Here is a 13480-nt window from a genome sequence, read left to right as displayed (position 1 = left end):
TCCTCGGTCTGCCCCGACTCCTCCTACCCTCTACTGCTGAACCCATGAGTCTCTTGGGTCACCTTGCTTCTCCCATGCGTGTAACATGACCCCACCATCTAAGCCTGTTCGCCCTGACTGCTACATCTATAGAGTTCGTTCCCAGTTTTTCTTTGATTTCCTCATTGTGGATAACCTCCTGCCATCGTTCCCATCTGCAATCATCCTAGCTACTTTCATATCCGTAACCTCAACCTTATTGTTAAGGTAACCTGAATCCACCCAGCTTTCGCTCCCATACAACAAAGTTGGTCGAAAGATTGAACGGTGCACAGATAAATTAGTCTTGGTACTGACTTCCTTCTTGCAGAAGAGAGTAGATCGTAGCTGTAAGTAGGCTGTTTAGATTTTTATATGGGTAATGCCACGTAGCTCTCTGTATGAAAATCACTGGCTGTGCTGTGTGCAGTATGTGGCTAGTTTGCATTGTTGCCTGCCATTGTTGTCATGAACTGCTATAGCTGGATGCGAACAGCGCGTAGCGCTGGGCAGTTGGAGGGGAGCCGCCAGCAGTGGTGGATGTGAGGACAGAGATGGCGGAGTTTGAAATTTGTAAAAATTGATGTCATGAGCTGCTGTATATATTATGACTATTGATGACTATTAAGGTAAATACAGTGTTTGTTCTCTATTAATATCTTTCATTTGCTAACTATCCCTATCAGTAGTTAGTGCCTTCAGTAGTTTGAATCTTTTATTTAGCTGGCAGTAGTGGCACTCGCTGTATTGCAGTAGTTCGAGCAGCGAAGATTTTTGTGAGGTAAGTGATTTGTGAAAGGTATAGTTTAATGTTTGTCAGGGCCATTCTTTTGCAGGGATTTTTGATAGTCAGATCGCGTTGCGCTAAAATTATTGTGTGCCAGGTTAAGCACAGTCTTGTACAATTGTTCTAAGTGGACGTTTCATATGTATAATTGTTCAAAGGGGACGTTTCATATGGCGACCCTGCCAGGATACCTCACTGGAATCTTCTGATTTTTTCTTGTAGTTTGTGTATTTAGTGTAGCTTTTGTTTATTGCTAGCGCGTAATTGTAGAGAGAATCTCCTTTGTAGTTGCAGTCTTTCATTGTTGTAATGTAAAACAGTTGTGGCATGCATGTAGATTTGCAACAAGTATTTCGCAGCTGCGCTTGCAATTAACTACATATTATTTTCAGTGCTATGTTAATGTGTTCTCTTATTTTTGCTATTCAAATTGTGCTTTTCTGTGTTATCGTGTGAAATATTGTCACAATAATGGCGTGTGAAAAACGTAACACTCGGCTCCAAAGTAAACTGAGAAACGACAGTGAAGACGAAAGCAATGTGTTAGCGCCACTGTGTAATGAGTTAACTAATGTTCAAAGTAGTAATTTGGTAACTGTGCATAGGGAAATGGAGCGGGCGTCAAACAATGGCGTAGACAGTCAAACAGGTAGTGAACAGGGAAGCATTATCGATCGATCGGTCGGCAACAGCTCGCCTCAGGAATCCGAAATGATAGGACACAATTTTGCAAATACTGTAGATTCAGGTTTTGCGTCCTCACCGTTTTCTCAAATGAGTCAAGACACATTTTCTGCTTGTCAAAATGTGAATGTTGCCGGTGAAAATCCACTGCCAAAAAGCATAGAGAAACAGATTCCAGACACTAATACATTATTATTGCAATTAATGCAACAAATGGGACAAAATCTTCAAAAGTTAGACACAATGGAACAAAATCTTCAAAAGTTAGACACAATGGAACAACACCAGAGACAAACACAGCAAAAGTTAGACACAATGGAACAAAATCTTCGGAAGTTAGACACCACACTTGAACAAACACGTGAAGATTTAACTACTGAGTTACATAACATTGAATCGAAATGTCAAAAAGTCTGTAATGACGTAAAAACACAAATTTGTGAGCATTTTCAGCCTATTTTTTCGCGGCATGAAAATGCATTACAGAATCACGAAGCAGCCATAAAAGAGCTGCAAACCATTGTTCATGAAAATCATGAGACCTTGTGGGCTAAAATTGACTCAGTTGCATCTACCGATTCGGTTACGCAACTGGCAAAAACTCAGGACAACTTAAAGAACACAGTAGATTCGATTTCAACACAAATGGACACTCTGAAACTTGGTTCAGAAAAACACACTGAGGAAATGCGTTCACTATCGGAGAAAGTAGCCGAACTTTCGGATCAGGTCACTAACTTATCTACAAAGGTAGATGATGATCTGAATGACACAAGACCCGTAGCCTTCACTGACACAGAAGAGTATGAACAAATAAGAAAATTCAAACAAAATCAGAATCAAATTAATACGCAATACAAAAGAGAAATGCGGGAAGTACAAGATCAGTTGACACAGGTAATACAAGAATTACGTATTTCAGAGGACACTCGCGCCCCAATAAGGGAAGAGGGACATAGAAATACGGAACAGCCACAAAATAATAACACAGAGCATTTCGGTAATTATGAAAGGAATTGGCAAGGTGCACCGAATTTTGATATGGAACCGCCGACACGACGTAACAATGACCGATATGTGACTCGCCGACATGATGATTTTGACTATAAGCTGTTCATTACTACACGTAAATTCAAAACATTCAAGAATTCTGCCAACGACATTCATCCACAAGCGTGGCTCCATCAATTCTCTCATTGTTTTCCTCCCAACTGGTCATTAGAACACAGATTAGAATTTATGTGTGGATATTTGGAGAATGAACCAGCTGTAAGAATGCGATCGGTCATTCACGATTGTCACAGTGAAGGAGATTTTTATCATGCCTTCCTCTCAGCATATTGGTCTCAAGCCACACAGGACCGAGTAAAACACAGCATCATGATGATGAAACACTTCGAACAATCTGAATTTTCCAGTCTTGTCAAATATTTTGAAGACATGTTGCACAAGAATCAATACCTGTCAAACCCATACAGCCCCTCAGAACTCATCCGCATTTGCTTAATCAAACTGCCCGAACATTTTAGACATATTATTTTAGCAGGACGTTGCAAAGACGACATTGAAGCTTTTCAGGGACTGTTACAAGAACTGGAAATTGACACAGACAGTCGCGGGATGCGAAAACGGGAAAACAATCACTACAGGGCACATCCGTCACAATTCCGTGACGACAGAAATAATAACTGGACACGACAAGTCTATTCTTACAACGCAAATCGTGACCAAAACAGACACCACCCATATGACAACCACTGGCAGAGTAATAGTTACAGGGAAAGATCACCTTTCCGCGGTAATGACTATCACAGAGACAATCAGAGAAACAGACAATATGGGAACCAAAACTATTATTATCAAGGGAGACAGAATAACTTTAGACGCAACGGTCCAGCGCGCAGTTACGACTCAGGCAGAAATTCTCCACCACGTAACAGACAAGAAAGAAACTATGTAAACTACCGACATGACGACAGGCGATATGATCGTAACGACAGACCTGAACTCCATCAGAACTGGCGAGCTTTAAACAGAGCTGGGCCTTCTGGGCAAGGCGAATTTGTGGAAGTTAGGCCTCCTAATCCCAGTAACGGCGCGCGCCAACAAAGAAACAGACAATGACTCGCACCGCAGGCAGCTGCGTGCGCCGGCTGGCTCCGAGAAAAATAACATTGACGCTAACCTTGAGCAAAATTCCCGTACTCTTTACGGACGAATACCGCATGATACTTGCATTCAAGTTGAAACTCTGCGTACTGAGAAGAGCAAAGGGTAAAAGATTGCACCACATTTCTCATGTAAAACCATTTATTGACAGATAATCTGCTTTTTAACTTAGTCTTTGCAATTTTCACTTCACGCTACTTGTACAATTTGTCACACTGAGAAACTGTTAACATGCAACATTTTGGTTTGCTTACGAGTGGATTCTGGATTTGAGGTGCTTTAGGTGAAATGCCAGATGACACAGTGGTTAGTTTATGTGACAGCTACACGATTATATCACGATGTTACTAATGAGTGACAATTTACAATGTCGCTTTTGCGGTGTATCTGTTTTATATCTGCACAGTTTTTTCTGAATTCTTCTATAAAGTGAGACATGTTTTAGTGGTGACTTTTGTGCTATTGCTACAATGAGACAGCCTTTTCTGTAGCACAACAATACGTTACAGCACAGTTCTTTCTTCATCACGGCAATAAGCGTAATAAGTATGATATCTATACGCAAAGCATTCCACTTTTGTGTATCATGAGGTAAGTACATTGACTTCTGCAGAACTTAGCTTTCGGAGGACAATAACTACGACACTTCCCAGAGATTATCTTAGAGCAAGACGCACATTTAGCGCTACTGGACACGTATTTGAGTGATTAATTTTGTACTTAAGACATTTATTTTTAGAGATTTTTGAATTACAAAGAAAGTTTTTCGTGACACATTTCATTTCATTGCTGTAAGCTGTAATACCTGAGGATACAATTACAATAAACCTCAGGGGGGTACACGCCTACTTTGTGTACCATGTGTTTGGCAAGCACAAGGAGCCCTAGCTAATATGGTATTTGCTTATACAATTTAACACATCGGTACCATATTTCTCTAACACATAAATTACACAGCTATCTGATCATTTAACAGAGAAACAAACATTTTTTTTCTACGTCAGTGACACATGTTTACGCAATTACAGAGTTGGATTACTTCACACTTAAGAAATTGTACTTTGTCTGTACCTTTTGCACTGTTCATATTTTTTTGGTACCATTGTGATACTATGAGAGCTTTGAATGATGTATTTTGGTATGAGATCATAATTTTTAAAGTACGTTTGAGGTAGATGACACTACCGAAATGAGCAGAGAATTTTCTTTAGGTTTTGAAATCATTGGAGGAAGCTATGACGTTTTTGACATTTGACTGAGGTGTTATGATCTTATTTTTACGACGACGATGTGTATTATGCTGTTGAGGTATGTTTATGTCAATAAAATTCTTGACCTGTGAAATGTTTTTATATGAGACTGTCACTGTAGTGGAAACTGCTGTCGTAAATATTTCCATAAGAATGTTAAGTGACCACCTGCATGTGCGTCGTGGGCACACAGCTGTGTCAGACACCTGGAGAACAAGCCATTAGTTTGAGTGCCTCGTTAGAAGCACAGGTAGAAAAAAACAGAAAGGGAAGGCCATTGTACGCGCTACTGAAAGCATACTGTGGAGCTCGTAATTTATGATATTTATTGAAATGCCTAATGAAACGATGCGAAACATTTCACAGCTATTGTCTTGCTAGTTGAGAAAAATGCCATATGGCTTGCTTTATGTATTTATTTACATATTTTGTTTAATATCAAGTTTCTAGCTGCACTGCAGCATTGGTTAAAATAAAATTTAATATATGTACTAATATAAATATTTTATGCCTACAGATCCAGTAAATAATTTTATGATCTATCCAAAAAAATGAGGGAGCACAAAAAGACATTTCCCTTCACAGGAATTGCATAAATTATTTTTTATGATTTGGTAACTTATCTACTAGCGTAAGTTTTTGTGATGCATCACTCTAATGTTAAGATGTGACATAGGTATTAGACATGGCCATTTTAGTGTAATATTTTTTCTGCTTGAGCTTTGTCATGTTTAGGTATAAGTTGCTGCTGTTTGCCAGGCATAGTGTTATTGAATTTGACTTTTGCTAATTTCTTAATGCTGCTTGCTTTGCAAATCTGCGTTTTTTTTCATTGCTGTTTATATTAACTGTGTTTTGTGATGCTGCATTGCCTCGTCCCTTGGTATATATCTGAGCTCAGTAGATTTAAGTTAGCTTAAGAGGGGGTAGACTATATAAGAAACTGACTATGGAGAATAGGTAAAGTATGCATTGGAAGGTTACATGAAAAAGATTTGGGCCCAAATGAGTGTTGTACAATCAGAAATAATCATTTTGAAAGAAATATGAATAGAATACAGGAAGGAGGTATAGGTAGGATTTTCTTGGAAATAAATGATGAGGTAAGCAATGTGTGAACATATAAATACAGAAAGCATGCTTAGATAGGATTTTTTTTGGTGGAAACAAATGTTGAAATAAGACGAAAGATCTATCGAATGAAGTTGTGGGGTGGACTGCAGTACCAAATGTTACACTGAAAACAAACCCTGTCCTTTCCTTTTGTGTTATCCCACTATGTGTTTGGGTACCTGTGTGTATTTGTGTTTTTCCTGTCTTTATGTGTTTAGCTGATGAAAGCTATGCTGTAGAATTTTTCTAATACTCTGTTATTTTCTTTGTAAAGATGCTTAGACATTATTTATTCTGTGTTGTTTTCATGCTCTTGTGTGAAGTTGAATTTTTAAAAGTGATTCTGATCTTTTATTTTTGTACTCATGTCACAATTCTTGTAACACTGATGTATATGTTTATTTCTATTCTTTTGTAAAGCCTGTACTACAAATGTTATCTGTATTGTTATGTTTTTAATGATGTATTTTGTACCTTTGTAATTGTATTCTTACGTCATAAAATTGTAATTGACACCAGTTCATCATATTATTAACTTGTAAGCATTCATTTCACTGCACACTTTTCTGTTGGTCATACTATATGGACAATTTGCGAGAAGTAGGGACTGTTAGTGTTTGCACGTGTGTTAATAATTCAGCAAGGGACTGGATAACAGCATTGCTGGTTCTAAGGACAATTCCTAAAACTTTGTGAGTGCACAAGTGGTGGTTTATGGACTTGCTATCTTCTCTGCAACACTCTTCGATGGTGATTGTGCACCTGCACAGTGGCAACAGATGGCTGCTGCTCATCTCTACCAGGACTACAGTGGGCCTGTCCACAATTTCTACAAGGACTGCAGAGGGTCTGCACCTCTGGTGGCCCACCAATACCACAATATCTACCAGGACTACAGTGGGTCTACTCTGTGATGACCTACCTACCAATATTCATCAACTTCGCCTGACTCTGCTGTGGGTTTGCTCTGTTGTGGCCCATTACCTGTCAGCATGTCAAGAGTCAGCACTGTCTTACCGTTGGAAGGACACCACTACTTCTTCAAGACTGCATGGAAATCCACTACTTCTGTGTGCAATTTTTTAACTAATGAGACTTTGTGAAAAAAAACTGTAATTACTATTATGATGAATGATCAGGACTGTCTCTATGGACTGTGAGAAAGTTTTAGCTTCTGACCAACATTGTATCAATAATTGTGTGCATTTGATTTCGATGTTCTTGTAATTGTAAAAAAAAAAAAAAAAAAAAATTTAACAAATATGTATTGGCCACTGCCCAAAAATATTATGTAAAATTTTTTGTGGGGAGCATGGGGGCTATGTAAGTAGGCTGTTTAGATTTTTATATGGGTAATGCCACGTAGCTCTCTGTATGAAAATCACTGGCTGTGCTGTGTGCAGTATGTGGCTAGTTTGCATTGTTGCCTGCCATTGTTGTCATGAACTGCTATAGCTGGATGCGAACAGCGCGTAGCGCTGGGCAGTTGGAGGGGAGCCGCCAGCAGTGGTGGATGTGAGGACAGAGATGGCGGAGTTTGAAATTTGTAAAAATTGATGTCATGAGCTGCTGTATATATTATGACTATTGATGACTATTAAGGTAAATACAGTGTTTGTTCTCTATTAATATCTTTCATTTGCTAACTATCCCTATCAGTAGTTAGTGCCTTCAGTAGTTTGAATCTTTTATTTAGCTGGCAGTAGTGGCACTCGCTGTATTGCAGTAGTTCGAGCAGCGAAGATTTTTGTGAGGTAAGTGATTTGTGAAAGGTATAGTTTAATGTTTGTCAGGGCCATTCTTTTGCAGGGATTTTTGATAGTCAGATCGCGTTGCGCTAAAATTATTGTGTGCCAGGTTAAGCACAGTCTTGTACAATTGTTCTAAGTGGACGTTTCATATGTATAATTGTTCAAAGGGGACGTTTCATAGCTGAGCGCTGACTGCATTAGCTTTGCTACACTTCGCTTCCAGTTCTTTCACTATGTTGCCATCCTGTGAGAATATGCATCCTAAGTACTTGAAACCGTCCACCTGTTCTAACTTTGTTCCTCCTATTTGGCACTCAATCCGAAACATTAACGAAACAAACAAATTTCATTACTAAAATTTACTACATCGGCATAAAGATTGATTTAAAACTATTATTATAAATGGCTTAGAAATAAGAGAAACATTTCTTGAAAAGAAAGCTGCTGTAAAACCAAGTTCTACAGCTGCGAAGACTCTCACGACACACAGTACGAACTGAAAACAATATGTATCGTAAGTGAAACGAAGCTAGCATCAGAAAATACGCATTAGCGGTACAGCTTAAGTGGAGACTGCGATACGGAATTACGATATACAGGATAATTCAGCTGTCCCTACCGATTCGTTTTATGCAGTCCGCACTACGTCTGTATCGAGAAAAGTATCGAGGCAGGCGACATTGACGTAATCGATACAAATTTCCTCTCAGAGCTTTTGGTGACTGTTAGTTAACGGAATCATTCGGTAAAAAATACAATTGAGGATTGGCCATGAGTTACCCGGTATTTTCGGACCAATCTCTATCTTACTTCCGCCATACATATCGAAGTGACTCCAATCTTTCTGTGTGTAATTAGAGGTGTAGCCATACGAGTTTTGAATATCTCCGTAAGTTTATTCCATTTGTAGTACTTAATGTTTCGTAAGTAGTTTAGAGATTATATACCGGGACGTTGTTATTTCCACACTTACCGTTTTGTATCTCTTGTTTTTGTTTTGTTTTGTTTTGTTTCCGATGGTGAAACACACTTCATAAGGCATCGTTTCTGAACTGTTCACGAATGATTATGTACTATAAACGGAATAAACTTATAGAGAAATCGGAAACTGTATGACTACACCGCTAATTACACTCAGAAGCATTGGATGATACGTTGGCAGAAGTAAGGTATATCTTGATCCCAAAACACCAACTCACGAAGAATCCTCGATTGCATTTTTTACAGTGAGATTCCCTTTGCTAAAAGTCGGCCGAAGCTTTGAGAAGGAACCTGTATCAACTACATGACTGTCGCCTTTCTGGATACCGTTCCTCATACAGACGTAGTGCAAGTTGCATAAACTGAATCCGTAGGGACATCTAAATCACACTGTATATACTGTACTTATTGGAATGATTATCACAAGAGCTTTATTTATTTGAAAGAACACATCGGATACCAGAAAAAAGTCCTACAGTTGTAGAGGGAATCATGATTGTACGAATTAAAAAACATATGTATTTAAAGAAAAGAAGATTGATAAATCGGCTAAATATTGTAAATCACTCCGGGACAGAAGAGACCGTACACTCTAAGTTATATGTGTATGCACATAACAGATATACCCCTGTAAAATCGGATGGCTCTTTTGAAAATGAAAACCTTATACTCCCGTTCAAATGGCTCTGAGCACTAGGCAACTTATCTTCTGAGGTCATCAGTCGCCTAGAACTTAGAACTAATTAAACCTAACTAACCTAAGGACTTTACACACATCCATGCCCGAGGCAGGATTCGAACCTGCGACCGTAGCGGTCACTCGGCTCCAGACTGCAGCGCCTAGAACCGCACGACCACTCCGGCCGGCTTTACACTCCCGTGCGCAAGTTAAAATATACGTCAAATTTCTACCCTCACATAGTAGAAGGTAAATCTTTTTTTAACAACCTTTACTTTGTATTGTAACTAGCAATTCCCTTTCCTGTCCACCCCCAAGCGCAGCTAGGGAATAGTGGTTTGCTTGTAGGCCTATCCCCTATAAGAGACCTAATCCCCCATATTTTTACCTTTATGCATACTGGAGGCAGTAGAATATTTCTGCAGTCTGTCGCAAATGCTCGTTCTCTAAAATTCCTCAACAACGTTTTGCGGAAAGACCGTCTTCCTTCCTAAAATGATTCCTGTCTCAGCGGGCATTTCCATAGCACACCTGTGCCGATCAAAGCGACTGTAATAAATGTAGTAAGGAAACCTCTTCTTTTAATTCCACCTGATGTTACAGCCCATACACTCGAGGATTATTCAAGCATGTATTGCACAGTGACTCTGCACGCGGTCTTCTTTACAAGTATGCTACAATGTTCTAGTGCCCTGCCAATAAACCGCAGTCGCCCATTTGTCTTTGACACTGCCGACCGTATGAACTTGTTCAGTTTCCAATCATTTCGCGACGTTACACCTAGGTATTTAATCGCGTGCACGAGTAACGGCGAACATTCTGAAAAGTCTACGAACATTTTACCTACCCATCCAAGTTAAATTACGTATATTCATATTTGCAGGAAGCAGCCATTTATTTACACAGGGTGCAGTTTTAGGTTACATAGTGTGCGCTGTCATCCCCCCCCCCTCCTCTCCATCTCCTCGTACTATTCATGGAAGGTGTCTTACAGATGCTCTGTTAGTAATTTACTGATATGTGTTCTGTCTTCTTGCTACCCGTGACAGTAACGAAATATTAAGATTTACAACAAACTGATGAACCCAGTCACCTGGTGGTCATACGTTCAGTGCTGTACTACAAGTTTGGTACTTGGATCTGTTATCAGGCACAGTTACGAATGAAAGATATATCTTAACGCTAGCACACGTTAGGTTAGTTTGTCGAGTGAGACTTGCTTCTTCACACGCGTGGTGCCCTGTCGTCCCTCTGTTTATGCGGCGAGACCTACAAGCGCGTATAAACTGTGAGGAGCACAGTGGATTCCTCGCCGACACGCGGGCCAGATACTTTGCTGGAACGCAGGTGTCTTTGTGCTGGAAGCCAAAGCCGCGCTACCGCTGTAAACTTCGCCAGTGTTTCAGCGTTTCACCGTAACAGCCGTATATTCGTACATTTTTTTCTCTTCCCTTTTTTTGCGTCCACGGTGCGTCATAATCCTACGTAAAAAAGTTCCGCAGGAATTATTTCAACTCTGCAGAGCACTTGAAGGAATGTGCATTATTAAGAACTTCCGCGGGGGCAAAAAGTCTGAGGAGCTTAGGAAATTTATTATTATTATTATTTTCTGTCTGCCTCTGTTGAGGAACAGATACAGAAGTTTCTCTCGCGAGGGAAGTTTAAAAGTCGTTACGGAACATTAGATCATTCCTGTGCCGGAGCAGAGCAGCGGCGAGACGAGACGGGGGGCACAGGGAGTCGCGGAGCGGGAACAAAGGGAAATATTAAATCCCGACACTCGCCCCTGCCCTGCGGCCGCTATCTTCGCAGGGTGAGAGCGGCGAATTCCGACGCAAATGTCAAAGCGGTGCTTGCCGCTCAGCCCGCTTGAGGGGCACTTTCTAGGTCCCGCAGCTTCATCCGAGACCCGAGAGCCATATCGGACAATTAGTATCTCATCTTCTTTCTTCCACTGTGCAGCAAAGGCGGCCGCAGTTTCTGTAATAATATGTTGTTAAAAATACGCGGTGAGTATAAAACCTTTACCCGATTACAAAAAATTGTTTTTGAGGAACTACGCTAGATACGGCTATGCACTTTGTTGCAAATGACAGCTTAAATAAAATACAGTTTTATTCATACACCTCCAGGAGGGCTCCGTCTCTTCACCGTAAAACGTCTAAGGCAGGCTTGCACATCGGCGGACTTGATTCACATACTTACGGTCGCGGATCGTCTCGTCATGTGACGCAACAGCAGCATTCGTTAACTTCAAAACTATAGCGTCTGTAACGTTAATGTTTATGGGACAACGCACCGATATGAATGGCACACCTTTTACAACTGGCCACGTCAATACTCAAAACGCGCGTATTTGACAGCGAATTCATTCTGCAGTGACGGAAGAAGTCGAAACATCAAGGAGTTGTGCGGCATAAGTTGGTAGGCGGGTTTCTACGTCTGAAATACGATGGCTGTTCAAATTTCGCGCCAGTCGCATAAGAGTGGCCCTAGTAGCCCCGCCATCAGGATGCAAATCAGGTTTTCAATAAATTCACGCTGTAACGGTTGTGAACGGTTGTCACCTTTGAGATCGGACGTGTTGAGTTGATGTCAGTCAGGAGTGTCTTTGAGGCGATGAAAACTACGTTGTCAACACCTCACTGAGTTTGAATACGAAAAACTGGATGTTCCTTTTGCAATATTGCAGAGAGGCTTGGCAGGAAGGTAGCCACAGTACATGATTGCTGCCAGCGTTCGTCAGTGGATGGTACGGTCGCAAGAAGAGGGGATTCCGGACGGCCACGTGGTACTGCCGAGAGGGGAGACCATCGTGTTCGGCGTATGGCTCTGGGGCATCGTACTGCATATGCAGCAGCAATGTCGGCAGCAGTTGGCCCCTCAGTGACACAACGGTTACAAATCGTATACTTCAAGGCCAGCTACGAACCAGACGTCCTGTAGCATGCATGCCTCTGAACTAAAACCACCGCCATTTGCGACTCCAGTGGTGTCAAGCGAGAGCACATTGGAGGGCAGGGTGGTGGTCTCTTATGCTTTCTGATGAAAACTGGTTCTGCCTCTGTGCCAGTGATGAACGTGTGTTGGTTATGAGGTTGCCAACTGAGGGCCTGCAATCAATCTGGATGCGTGCTAGACACACTGCACCTGCAGATGGCGTTATAGTCTGGGGTGCGATTTCGTATGACAGCAGGAGCTCTATTGTGGTTGTCCGACGCATCCTGATTGCAAGTTTGTACGTCAGTCCTGTGATTCGACCTGTGGTGCTGCCATTCATAAAAAGTATTACAGGAGGTGTTTCCCAAAAGGACAACTCTCGCAAACATACAGAAATTGTAACCCAAAGTGCTCTATAGAGTGACGACTCGGACGACAACACCAGCGTCATCCGCAAACAGAATTGACCGTCCCTGTATCGACCCACCAAGTGCCACTGACATGGTTGCATGCTTGTATTCAACATTCTCGCAGTTACACTGGATATTAAGGCAGCAACATTTCACATTAATTGCGATGGCTTATTTCGCTCTTACATTAATCTGTGATCTTGCAGTGTCTGTCACTTAAATATGTATTCCCGAAATTTTATTACACTACATTAATTATTTTTTGGTGCTGCGATTTTTTTCCCTCAGTGTATGTTCGCCTCATCGTCAGATGTTTACATTTACTTATACATCATGGACGTTGTTCCTTTACTTGTTTTACACTTAAAAGCTTCCGTTACAAAATTCTGCAAAGCTGCTAGTAAAGGGAAATGTTCACTACAGGTAAACAGAGCTGCAAATAGGATGCCAGACACCTTGAAATGTCGTCATTGAAAATAAACGCATATAAATTTGGAAAGTTGTAGTAAGTTCCTTTGGAACCAAACTGCTGATGTCATCGGTCCCTAGGCTTACACACTACTTAATCTAACTTAATTTAACTTACGCTAAGGAAAACACATACACACCCATGCCCGAGGGAGGACTCGAACCTCCGACGGCGGAAGCCGCGCGAACCGTGGCAAGGCCCTCTTAGACCGCGCGGCTAACCCGCGCGG

This window comes from Schistocerca cancellata, chromosome 5 (genome assembly GCF_023864275.1).
Source record: "Schistocerca cancellata isolate TAMUIC-IGC-003103 chromosome 5, iqSchCanc2.1, whole genome shotgun sequence".
Lineage (NCBI taxonomy): Eukaryota > Metazoa > Arthropoda > Insecta > Orthoptera > Acrididae > Schistocerca > Schistocerca cancellata.
Note: the sequence above shows the minus strand (reverse complement) of the source record.